This window comes from Balearica regulorum, chromosome 7, assembly GCF_011004875.1.
Source record: "Balearica regulorum gibbericeps isolate bBalReg1 chromosome 7, bBalReg1.pri, whole genome shotgun sequence".
Lineage (NCBI taxonomy): Eukaryota > Metazoa > Chordata > Aves > Gruiformes > Gruidae > Balearica > Balearica regulorum.
In genome coordinates, this window is record NC_046190.1 from 15,904,831 (window position 1) to 15,917,976 (window position 13,146).

A 13,146-nucleotide genomic window follows, 5' to 3' on the forward strand; every position below is an offset into this window, starting at 1 on the left:
TCTAGTGTGCTTTCTAAATGCCCGCACTAATCACCTGAGGTTGTGAAATCCAAGTTCTCACCAATCGAGAGAAGCAGGGGAGGAAGGGAAAATAGTAAAACAAATTCTGGTTGAAGGATCAAGCTTTTGGAGTCTCCGTACTCCGTTTGGTTCTTACCCGAAATAGGATTGGCGATAAAGCCACTCTAGCAGCTGGGTAGGGAACGCACATGAAAGCTGAAACGCTGTCTCGTAGCAGCCCGGTCTCATGAACTCCCGCACTCTAATTTGCTCTTCCCTACTGGCCACCTTAATTTCTTTCACGGTAAATAATTTATCTGGTGGAGAACGAACAGTCTCTCGGGGGGGGGGGAAGTGATGCAGGGCTTGTTCATTGAGCACTTAGTAATGAATCAAGGTAGGAACGGTGCAATAAGAGCCAAGCTGGGGACCCTGGCCGTTGCCTCGTGCGGTTGGGTTTGGCGTGCGATGGGTTGGTAGCGGGGCAGCGTGCCTTTTGAGCAGCTGGGTTGTGTGCCAGAGGGGACGGGGCCAGGCTGACGGAGGTTGCTGAGCTGCTCGCTTGCACCAGTAGGCACTGGTGGTGCTTTGGTTTTTTCTGCAGCCACCAGCTCCCCCTCCGCAGAGAGGGCAGGTCCCCAGCTCCTGAGGAACGTACGGAAAGCTCCGGCGATGGTCCTGCATGGGGGGCATGAGGCAGACGTGGTGGTGACACCAAGTGACACCAGCTTCAGCTGGTCCTTGGTTGAGATCCGGGTTTACTTTCTCACCACCGTACTTAGGGTTGAACTACTTTTGATGTTATGCATTATTGATACCGAAATGCTGAATGCTAAAAAGTAGGTTACAGTAAGTGGGGTATAATGGAACCCGCGTGAGTTTAGGCATTTCTGCTAACCTTTATGTTCAGTCCTAGGATGATTTGGAGTGATGCATAGGGATTTCCTAGCTTTAGGAAAATTTATAGTGCTGCACACTGTCTAGCTCGGGTTTCTTTTCTCCTGAGAAATTGCCTTCCTCAGCTTCTGCTATTGAAAAGTAGGCAATTCAGGGTTTGCATTTGCTAATGTGATTTTTTTATTGCCTTTTTTTTTTTTTTTTTTAAGATCCTTAAATAACTGTTACATTGCAAACTAACTATTGTATTCCTTGTATACTAATACTGGTATTAAAACCAAAAAAGCAAAATGGTAAAGTAGCTGGGTTTAGCTTTACTGAGTAAATTTCTTTCAAATAAAAAACTTGGTTTGACTGGAGACTACATCTTACACTTATTTGGGAATAGTAAGTCTTTATGTGTAAATAGCTTGAAAGCTTTGTGCTCTAAACTAGCATTTATCTTATTTTTTTCTGTATGTCTGAATACATCTGTCAAATCTATAAAAAATAGCCTTTGAAAGTGATGAACCACATTCCCATCTGCCATTCTTTAGGATGTATTACACTCTGCAAGCTTTTCCCAGAACATTTTTAATTGACACTTTTAGTCCTGTGATTATCAGAAATACAGAGTTTTTCAGGTTTTCCTGCTGCTGCTCTCACACTGTTAAGCTGAAGTTGTTCAGCCTTAAAGGAACACAGTCTCAAATTCTTCTTTTAAAGCTCTTTTCTCTAATACAAATACGTATCATGGTGAGAGCGCACAAGATGTTGCACCCGGACCTAGAAAGAAGCATCATGCTGTTGTTGTAGAAGTAGAAAAGAAGCCTAATTAGCCCTGTTAGGCAGCTTAAAAAGTCTTCTGCTAATTTGCCTTAGCTCGTTTCAACTCAGGATGGGTTTTGAGCTGCTCCGTTTGTTATTGGAAGAGGCAGCTGCCTCTTCCGAACCTGCAGGAGCACATCTGGTCGCCTTCTGAAGTAGCAGACCCTGCATGGAGTAGCAGCGGACTGTACCCCCGCATACACCTGGGTCACTTCCTACAGTCCAGCGACTCCAGCAGATGGAAACAAGAGGCTCTGCTGATGGCTCCTTTGTGAAAACGTGCGCTTCGGTGAAGGGACGAGCAGAAAGCTTCAGGTCGCTGCCTGCAAGCGTTGGGAGTAATACTAGCTGATAAAGACCTACCTGAAAGTAAGCAGCTCCCTGACCTCGGCATGAAGGATTCGAAACGCTCTCACGTTGGAAATCAGCTTCAGTTTTGTGAATGAAGCTGATTTAATTAAGGAAATTCCTGAGCATCACGATTTCATCTTCTCAGGCAACCAAAACCGAGCCCTTGTGCCATGGCTGCTCGGAGTCAAACAGCAGCAATGCAAAGCTTGCTTTCTCGTCCTCGGTAAGGCGGATCACCAGGGGCTTTCCTGCCTGAGCGTGCGGAGCTCTCTAATTCCCTAGAGGCCTGACAAAAGTGGGTCTGGGGGGAGGGGGAGGATTTAAATCCTGATTCAGGAAGATACTTCAGCAAATCGCTAATTTCTTAATCTGCAAACTCTGCTCTGGCAGATGCCCAGCCATGGGTACTTGCTGAACTGTGGTTTTAACTAAAGTGAGTAGCGGGTTCTTGGGTCTGTTTAGGAATGTGATTTATGTCCAGAGTAACTGAGGTACAGACCAAAAACAATTTCAAAAACAGAGCTTGAAAGGTTAGGGGCAAATCCAGGAATATGGAGTTGGATACAATGAAGACGGCAAAGAGATTAAAATAAAAGTTGATCTTTTTAATGTAATTATTCTCAATTGCATCTTATTTTTTGCAGGTCACCTTTAACATATCACCATTTGCAGGTGACATTTGAAAGAAAACTTCTAAAATCTTTTCATGCCTCCTCTGCAGGTGCCATGCAGCTCTGCAGGAGGTCTACTGAGCACACACTTTGCAAAAAGGCGGATTTTTGTATGAGATGGCTACAGCTCAAATCTCCAGGAATTGTTTTAAAGCTCCCCTAGAATTAGTAGCACTTAAGGTATATGTCAGAGTGTAGAAATGTAAGCACTGCTGCCTGAAAATGCAATGGTTGCCGATATGAAAATACAGTGTCATCTCCCCAAGGGACCGACCAAGGGTCTTGGGCTGTAACCTACCGAGCGCCCAGGGCAGAGGCTTCAGCCGCAGCCTGCGGTGGATCGGGACAGGTTTCTCCCAGCCGAGCGGCGGCTCCTGCCTCATCTCCCTCGCTGCCGTCACCTGGGCTAGCTCCGTCGCAGCTTGCGTGCCTACCTTTGCTGGGCTGCTGCCTCCAGGTGCAGATCACCCAGCCTTGTGCCAAAAGGAGGAGTGGTTTGTCTAGACAGGGTGATCAGTAAGCTGTCTGTAAAAATTATAGTGCTAAATAGGCAGTTTTGTTACACCTGCTAAGGTTTTGGTTTTTTTTTTTTTTCCCCTGACGTGCACCCAGATGCCATCATCACGTGTCCCCAATCCCTCCTGCTCAGCTAATAAAGCGCAGGGCTTGCTTAACTCGTTTTAGAATCACATTCCTGACTTTGAAAGGGGCTTTTATGGTTTCCTTTCTTAAAGCCGAGCCTTTGACTGTGCTTTTCTTCTCACTGAGCTTTAGAGGAAGGCTTTGACACTAATTGTTGAAAGTTACTCTGGCTCTGCAGGGATAAAACTGATACTAGGGAGAAACTGAACAGCTTCCCTGCACACGTGAAGGGGTTTTCAGACACGCCGCTGATAGGCGTGCTGGGACCTCTTGCTTGGAGACTCCAGTAGTTTCTGCCACATTCCCCTTTTAGGTGAAGAGGGGTTTTTTGGGTTTTTTTTTCAGATGTGCTTTGGTCACACATGGTATTTTCCTCAGGTTCCTTTCAGGCCTTTAAAGCAAGTAGCTGTGTTTGATATGTTAGCAGTGGTTTAAAACAGGCTATCTGACCTGGAAGGGAGACTGTAAAAAAGACATTGTAGGATTCTGGGTTTGTGCAAGAAACTTCCACAACAAGTGTACTCTAGTTGTACGGAAATACAAGTTTTCTTCTGATTTGTAGCCAGCAAACAGCCTGAGATGGGAACGCTAAACCAGCTTGCTCTGTACCTGAAGCGCGTTTGCTAATAACAAAGTTCTCGTTGGACCGCGGCAGCAGCTGCCTAACCTCACTGCTCGCTAGAGCCTTGCCGAGCTGGAATTCAGTGAGCTTTTCTGCTGATGCATTAAAAAAGTAGATTTTGTTGCTCCTGTTTCAGGACTTGTGTTGGCTTTTCTCTAATAAACAGACACAAGTGTGTACGGTAAGGGCGACTGCTTGACTGCTTAATTCTAGCCTTCTTGCCTATACCCATTTATTAAATCCTTATGTTGGTGCTGTTACTTTTGTTTGAATGTAGGCTGGATTGCTAATTGATAAAAGCCATAACTCTGGATTTAAAAGAAAGTAGGAATAATAATTAGTAATAAAGCTTAAAATCAATGTAACCTAGCACAAAGTGACAAAGGTAGTGGCTTAGTGCTGGCAAGGAGCAGGTTGAGGAGGTTTGGCTGTTTTGTCTGTTCTTTTATAGCGCTCGAGTTAAAAAAAAAAAAAAGGACTTTGCTCGCAAGATTAATAGGAATAGCAAGGCCTCGGCAGGACAACAAGGAATCTGGCACTCAGCCTTTTGTGGGTCAAAAATCCCCACGGCGTATGCGGTTTGGGCTCTTGGCTTCGCCATCTGAATGCGCGAGGAGGGTTTTTCAGAGGTGGTTTTGCTGCGATTTCTGGGGATGGTCCCATTCTGTATTTCTCTGGTCATATAAAGCGTAGTAAAAATGCCAACATCCCATTAGTGCTGTGGTCTCGTTACCACCGCGTGGTTAAGCGTGAGTTCATTTCTCTGAGCTTTCAGGGTTTGCGTAGTGCACTTACTGTTAATACGATAAAAAACCGTCTGCGGTAGAGAAGATCCATGAGTGCTTGATGGGCAGCATGTGCTAATGGGCCATCATCTCTATAGTTTCCTCTGCGAAGGTTAGGGACTCATTTTCCTGCTGGTGGGAGCGTGGGACCAGGGAGGTGCAGAAGTCAGAGGGCGGCAATCTGCGAGGGCTTCTCGGGGGGATGTGCCCGGCTGCGGTCGGTGCTCGCTCCTTCCTCGCTGCGCGTTAGGAGTGATGAGTCACTTCTGCTTTTTCCAAGGGACCTGTTCCTTTGCAGGCATAAACTGTTGTTGATAATTTTTTTTCCTTTTATTTTTCTCTTTACGGCAAACCAGCAATCGATGGGGTTTGTCCCCATTTTAAAGAAACAAACAATACCCATCATTATGTTGCGGGAAGGAAAATTGCACAGAGATAAAGTATGTTTTAACTGCAGTATCCAATTATAAAGGGTAAACTGCCAAAAATCGAGGATGCTTTAAATACGGTAAATAACCCTAAAGAAAACTGGGTGTATTAGTGGTGATGCCATGTTACGTGCTAAGCAAGGTGTAGTTCCCTATCTTGCTTTGCCATGTAGCTGGACAAATATTGGATGCGTGGGGGAGACGGGATCTTTTTTAGAGGACGTTAGCTGTGGTCAGACAAGGTTGGTATTTGTTAGTCTTCCTTTTGCATTAAGATGTGTGACGATGTAAATGAAGGGGAGAAATAATTGTGGGCAAGGGGAATTTTTGAGAGGAAAATAGAATCTCTTAAGAGGGGAAGGAAGGACAATAGTGTGTAATGACAAGGGTTAAAAAAAAAAAGGAGATGATGTGAGGGATGTGCAGAAATGGAAGGATGAGAGGTTTGAGCTGAAGGGGAGGGGTGTGCATTAGCGCAGAGGAAACCTCTCTCCACTAGAATGCATATAGACATTTCCTGCCTTATGTTTTGGTTTCTTAATAGTTATCTGACTATAAAATTAACCTACATCATTTCATGGTAGTTGAATGACAGTTAAATTAACCCACTTTCAAAATAGAGCTTACCTAGCCCATCAGCTCTGAGACAGGCTTGTCCCCAGGCATCCGGGGCTGCAATCCACTTCTCTGCCTTAACCTATTTCCCAAGCAGCCAGCCAAAGTGGTGCATCAGAAACGGGGTTTGCTGCTCAGCCCGGCAGCTGACAGAGAATATGGACACGTATCGAACCGCTAATTCATATTTCGCCAGGCATTTTCGTGCAAGGAGGTTTAGCATCGGCATGTGGGGAATGCTGCCGTTAGGAGTTGTGATACTGTTTCTATTAACAGCGTGGCCTTGATTATCTGAGGCCCAATTATCTGAATCTCCAGGTTATCTGAAATGGGGTCATATCCCCCAACGTCTGTTAATTACACCCAAGATACCCTCTGCTCTCCAACTGTCTTCCACTGGCCCCTCCCAAGCTTTGGCGACCGGGTTGTGCTGAGGCTTTTTAGCTCTAGCGAGAGCTCGTCCTCATTGTTGCATTTGCTTTTTCATATCCATGTTGGAAAAAAAAAAAAAAAAAGAATATCCTGGATATTTGTAGACTTTAAAATCCTTGACGACTTCTAGAAGTGGTAGAGGGTGGCGATGTGCCTGCTGGAGCTGGGACCAGCAACATCTGCAGAGAGGGCATCAGCTGCATTCGGGTTTTCTTCTACCCCGGAGATGCAGCCCTCCAGCATTAAGTGCAGCGTAGGAGGGGAAGGTGGGACTTATCGCAGCACAGCATACCCTGCTCGCAAGCCTTAATTTACTGCAGAGGAGCGCACCTTCGGTGGGGGGTTTGCCTGTTGTTGAACCTCTGCGGTTGCGGTGGCTGCAGCTCACCTGCGTGTGCGTGCCTGAGGGCTGGGCAGCGAGAGCTTTGTCCCCAATTTACTGTAGGACGAACGGGGGGGTCGGGAGGGGGGAGGAGGCCATACACCCGCCTCACCTCAGCTCCAGAGCCGGCGTGCGTTCCCAGCTCATGCCTGGGACTGTTAAAGATGCTCAGGGCATCCCTCCCCGCTCCCCAGCGCTGGTCCCTGTGGTTTGTTCTCCCTTGCCTTAACCGGGTGATGCTTTTTTTAAAACGTGCGAAGCTGTGAAAATCCGTGTAGGAACTTTTTTTTCCCCCCCCGCATGCTTTTGTTATCTGTCTTCTGGTGCTATCTGTCTTTCTATCTATTCTGGTCTGCTGGTGCTATCTATTCCTTTGGAGTACCTAGCTCAGGGAAGATGCTGAGTACTGCCTCAGAGAGAAACACTCATGGTAATTTTTTTTTTTTTCCTTAAAGGGAAGATCCCAGATGTCCTTGATAATTAGAAAAATTAGCAAGGACAATTCTGGAAAGGCTTTGAAAGCTAGTATATAGAATAATGTTACCAACATGATATATTTCCCTTGGTTTTAAAGCAATAGCTCGGTGGTAAGGTTTTTAATTAGTCATTAAATATTGTATTAGAAGTATCACAAATGAGGATAAACTACTATAGAATATGGTTGGGTTAGTTACTTGGGGAAGGTGGGAGTGGAGGAAGCTATGACAGGAATAATAAAAAAGATAAACTTATTTGAGGTTGCTATTGTTTTTTTAAATGTAATGTTTGATTTTTATTTGGCTACAGGTGGGGAGAAGGTGGTTTTTTATGTTTAACTACTTTAAAAATAAACAAACAAATAAAAGACACTACTCTGAAGGGTTAAAAGTCTGAATCTGTAATGGATGCCTGTTGTTTATCCAGTCAGTTGGCTTATTGTACAACCTGGATACCTTGACGAACACCTGCAGCTGACAAAAACCCCAACCAAACAAAACCCATCTATAACTTGTTTCTTCCTGCTTTTCAGCCGAAATGTAAGCTCAATCCATCCCCACGCACGTCACCAAGGACGGCGTAAATTCAGGGGCCTTGAGAACCCCGCAGCAATATTTCCATAGTTATTTTGGCTGTGCTTTGCACAACTTCGGCTTTTAATTCAGAGAAGAAAAATGCTTTTTCTCCTTGCTAGCTGTTGTGTGGAGCCTCAGCTCTTTCTGTGCTGCTTTTCTATCTTTTTTTTCAGTGCAGCGAGAGAGAATTACTGTAGCACCCACAGAGGTGTGAAGGGACTCATTCATCTGTGTGGGGAGTGTTAGGTGCCAGGCATATTTCTGAGGATTGAAATACAGGCATTTAAACTGGTACATCCAGGGTCAGCCTTTAATTGGGGCTTTGAGAGATGAGCTCCAGAAAATCTGGCTGCAGTGGCTTACATGGCTGTTTTGCTCATCCCCGGCAAGGGATTGCTGCATCCCAGAGCGGTGCCAGCAGAAGGAACCGTGTCCCCTCACCTCCGCCTCTCAAAGCACGAGGTCTTTGCTGCAGCTACGAGTGAAGATGGGTTTGGGCACGATGCCGCGTGTCTAATGGAGCAGGGCAGATGTAATGTGGGTCGCCTTTTGCCACCCTGGGATGATAATTTCAAGCAGAGGGCTGGCAGTAGCTGTAGCTCCGTGTCCGCTGTGGTGACATTGGTGCGGTCTGATGCTGAAAGACGCGGTGCCGCTTTGGTCCAGTGCCTCTCCCCGCTGGCGTTTGCTTTTGCGGAGCCGCTCTAGCAAGCCGAACCGGGACTGGCAGAGAACTCCTCTCCCCCTTCCACTGGGCGAGACCCTTGTGTGGCTCTGCGTGCAGCGCCCCGGCACTGGGGAAAGCGAGCCCACCTTCGGCACGCCACAGCCACGGCTGCTTTCAAGCGCACATTTAGCACGCTGGGGCTGGGGTCAGCTCACCTGACTGCCAGCCGTGAGCCAGCTCCTTTTAAGAGGCCACTCCTCCTTTGCAATCCCTCTAAGTGGCATTTCCGCTTGCTCTGAAAAATAAAGGAAGTGGCCAAAGCCAGCAGGGCTGGAGCTGCCACCCGAGGGCAGTGAGACACGCTGCCTTGCACCTTGGGGTCAAGGTGGGCATGGTCAGTGCTTTGAGTTCAGCTGATGCAGAGCATCGCTCACAAGTTAGGCTTTCTTCTTAGTCATCCACGTTTCTCAAATCTCCACTTTTAGCCAGGTTTCCAAGGCACCCTTCGGCTTGGTGGGGTATTCCAGTGGTACCTCTGGTTTTGGGTGGTGCAAAGCAGCGCTCCACCGACTGGCACGGAGTCAGCTGCGCGGCAGCAGGAGAGGGAGGGGAGAGGCCATCCCCATAAAAATACTAAATTGGATTTTATAAGTTTATAGCTATGCTTTGTTTCTTTTACAGAACTATAATCCTGGTGCTTAGAGTGGTCTGAAAGGAACAGAAACACTTAGCCTTGAACTTTTGTTCTGCTGCTGCTTCTTGTGCCTCTGAGGTACAAAACATACCTGTAAACTTATAATCAATCAAACTGATGTTCAAGGGCTAAAAAAAGAAACCCAAAAAGGGCACAGGCTTCATGTTCAATAGTGAGAAACTTGGGGTGGGCAAACCAGAAGATTGCAGTTGGCAATCGGCAGGTTTTCGGAGACCAGCGTCCCAGGTAGGTTGGTGTGAACCAGTTGATTTCTTTCTCCCTCTCTTTCTTGTCCCCCTTGCTCCCTCCAAAATCCACTCTTGAACCACAGGCAGGCTGGGCTGTCCCTAAAGCTCCATTTCTGGCATTCACAAGCAGAACAAGCACAGTGTCACCCTGGTGCACCTGGAAAAGGGGAGATCTGACAGCAGGTCAGGGGCACGGCAAGAGCTGGCTCTGCAAGGGGGGCAAAGCTCCTCAGGCTGCACAGGGTGAAATCCAGATATCTTGGCCTTTCCTCCCCAAACTGTAAATCCTATACCTGTGCAGATAGGTGCTACGGACAGACAAATCCCTGCCTTCCCCCAGCCCCATCATCCCCAGCCGCGTGGCCTTTGTTGGAAGCCCCGTGTGTCCCCCTCAGCAAGAGCTGGGGGAGGGTTGACTTCAAACTCTACTAAACAGTAGAGGCACAATGCAAACAAATGTATTGCAGCATGCAGCTATGCAAATAGCTTTAGAGCACAGCACGTTTTCCCCAGCATTAATTGCTGCACCGCCAGGGTTGCGTAGCAACAGCTCCGTTTGTGTCTCTGACAGCTCCTGCCCCTTGATGCCTCTGACACCTTCTGCAGCAGGCGGGGAAGGAGGAGAGAACAGGGCTGCCCTGGCAAAGCTAGAAGGGCCAGGAGGTAGCGAGGGGCTCAGGTGATTAGATTTGCTTGGGACGCCGGAGTGTCTTCTGCTGGCATGGGGCGACACGTGCGGCACGGCTGGAAGCGGGGTGTTGCAGCACAGGAGCGGAGGAGCCCCCGGCAGCCACAGCCTTGTGTAGGCAGCTTTCAAGGCTGGCGGCCAGAAAGGGCAGACCCGCCATCTCCCAGGAAAGCTCGCTGGCAGGTGGGTTGTCTCTCCCATCACAGTGAACCTTTCTGGGCACCCCATACAGGAGTGTGACTGTGCTTGTAGCTGGGCTGTAGGCGTAGAGGGTCCCCAGTAAGTCACCTGTCCCCAGCCACGCAGCTGCAGTAGGTTTGTGGCTTCTCCAGCCCTCCAGAGAGATGGCACGTTCCTCATGCACACCCAGAACTAAGAGAGCCTGAGGCCAAGCCCCCGTGGGAAGGGTGAGTGCCTCCCAAAAGGCAGGCTCTTCAGAGACAGGGGTGGCTGCCTCCCGAGAACAATTTTTCCTCCCATGTAAAACCATGTTCCCAATGCCCATCCTCTGCGTTCACCAGTCGGTCTTCAGCTCCCACCTTTGCCAGCAGGGCTGAGGAACCTGTTAGTACCCAGCACCTTCCCCCGGGAAGGCACTTCTTCAGCTCTGCAATCAGCTCACCTCTCCTCTCTGACAAGCCATGTAAATAAATGGTTTCCCTGCAAGTCCGTAAGCAGCCCTGCCTGAAGTCATGGGGCACCTGAAATAAACTCTTCTATTGCACCTGTGCATGAAACAAGCCCTTCTCCGAAACTGCCTTAAGTAGCAAGGATGCGGACAATCCTGCATCCATTGGCCACCGGGCAAGAAAATGGCCATGGGCATTTTTTATTTAGCAGTAACAGCCAGAACAGACAGGAATGGTGGGAATTGCTGGGCAGAGCAGCAGGTCCTGGGGAGCAGAGAGCTGTGTCTGGGAGATCCGGGGACGGAGAGGCACAGGCTGTGCTCTGCACCCCGCAGGGGGGACAGGGAGAGGAAGGACCGAGGTGTTTGGGATCCAGCCGTGCTCAGAGCATGGCTGCAGGTAGTGGGGAGAGCTCTGCCTCAATGTTATCCTCTGAAACAGAAAAACCAGATGCTGCCTGCAGCACCCAAACAGGGGTTCGCTGGGGAAGGAGCAGATGAGCTCAAGGTGAGAAGCTGCAGCCCATCTTTGAGCCAAAGTGATGTGAAAGCAGAGGACCCTGAACACGATGTGCCTGCAGGAGCAGGTGAACTGTGGTGCTGAGTGTGAGATGGGTCTTCTAAGGACAAAGGGCATGAAGGCTGAATGGATTTATTTCCTTTATCAAGCAGGAAAAATATTTATCTCTGTTTTTTAAATTTACAGCTTGAAAAGCTGTGTTTATCTCAGATTGACTCCTTGGAGTACAGCGGGGCAGCTAAGGTGAAAATGAGAACCATGGCCTCAGTCACACTTCAGAGGAAGAAACTGGGTGAAGGCAAGGCAGAAGTGCCACCCTGGAGTTTTTAGGACCAGGGACCCCAGGTCCCCTCTGCCAGACGAGCAGGACATGGGTCTTTTCCAGCCCCACACACCCAGACAAAGCAGGGGTGCCCTGCGACCGGCTGCGTTTGGCATCGCTGCTGCAAGGCAAGGAAGGACTGTGCCCAGCAACTTTGGTCCCTTCTCCCAAAGTAGGGACTCTGTACACAGTCCCACAATCTCCTCCCTCACCAGGCATTGCCCAGCCTGTAGATCGCCTTTTCTTCCTCGCCACCCATCTGGGCAACCGCTTCACCTATGCCATGGGCTCTTCCTTTGCAGCCATTTGCATGTAGCACCCAAAGGCACCCCGGCAAGGAGGGACTTGGTTGTTTTGCCACCGTAACCTCTTCCCGAGGCTGCCCAGGGCGTGTGGTGGCGGGGTGGGCCGGGGCAGAGCCACACCTCTGCCGCTGCCGTTATAAATTCAGGCTCGCTGGGGGAAGATGGCTGCCGCTCTTAGGAGCTGGGCTGGCGAGCAGGTAAGAGGAAAGCAACCGCCCTCTTTGCAAAGGTGGAAAAAAAAGTTGTGCTGAGCTCTGCCTCTTTGCAAAGCCCCCAGCTCCAAGCCCTCCTCTTGCAACCGGGTGAGAGGGTTTTTATCCCCTTTGTTATTCAGCAGGGCAAGGGGAGGAGCTGGACTGTGTGAGAGATCCTTGCTGACATAACCCTTCCCATGCAGGGCTCTGGAGAGGGGCCAGGTTGTACCTGAGCATTTTTATTTAAACTAATCCCAGGCATTGCAAATTGAAAGTCATCGCAGCGCCAGGTAGAACCAGTTGAGACGGTTGCTGGAGGGCATTTTTCTCACCCGGGTGTAGTAAAGCAATCTTGAGGTACGTTGTTTATCGCTAGCCCCGGGAGTATGTTCTCGAGGTGCCGGAGCTCATTCGGCACACCAGGCTCACTCAGTCTTTTTGGGTGGTTTTGGGAAAACCTTGCCCAAGAAGCTTTTAAGGAAACTGAGTGGCCGTGATTGAGAGGCGAAGCCTTGTTACGCTTAAAAATTGGGGCAAACTGGAAAGCAAAGGGCTGGCTGGCAGATGCTCGGGGCAGGCTTGGCTGCAGCCTGGCATTTCTGGGTAAAGAGGAGACCAGGTGCCACCTGGCCAACCCGGAGCCCAAAGCGGCCCCTGGGCACCTTTCCCTGCCTTTTGCCGAGTTTGGGAGCAGCCCCCGCGAGCCGGGGAAAGGAGGTGCTGCCCCGGCGCTTGTCAGTTCAAAGCAAGCAGCCAGCAAGCAGTAGGTAAGCAGCAGGTGAGGGTGCCTGGGGATGGCTCCGGCACAACAGCTGCCACCGAGCACGGCCGGCTCCGGTCCCTGGCTTTCCCTCCTCCTCCTCCTCTATGCCGATGGCTCCTCTGAGCCGGGGCTTTTCCTCCCTGTCTCCAGATAAAGCTGCTTTTCTCTACCCAGCCCCGAACCCTGCGATGTGTTGCCCCCCTGGACCCAGCCGAGTGAGCGAGATCGGCGTCCGATGCTGGGGAAGGAGAGCGAGGCTGTAGGGGGGAAACAACTTTCACTCCTCTGGTACAAGGCCAGGAGGTGCAAAGTGCAACTGTTGCTGCAAAGCAACCCGGCGTTGCTGGCAAAGGTCCCGTGCCAAACGGCGTGGGTGCCAAGGCGTGCAGCCCCCTCGGTGCGGCGGGGACTGGGTGGGAATCGCCTGCGCTGC

The 13,146-nt window shown here is 49.5% G+C and overlaps 1 protein-coding gene across 11 annotated transcripts in view; it reads left to right on the forward strand.

Moving 5' to 3' along the window:
- LCOR (ligand dependent nuclear receptor corepressor) overlaps positions 1–13,146 on the forward strand; it is an 88,996-nt gene that overhangs the window by 61,679 nt on the left and 14,171 nt on the right. The gene's annotated exons all lie outside the window — the stretch shown is intronic.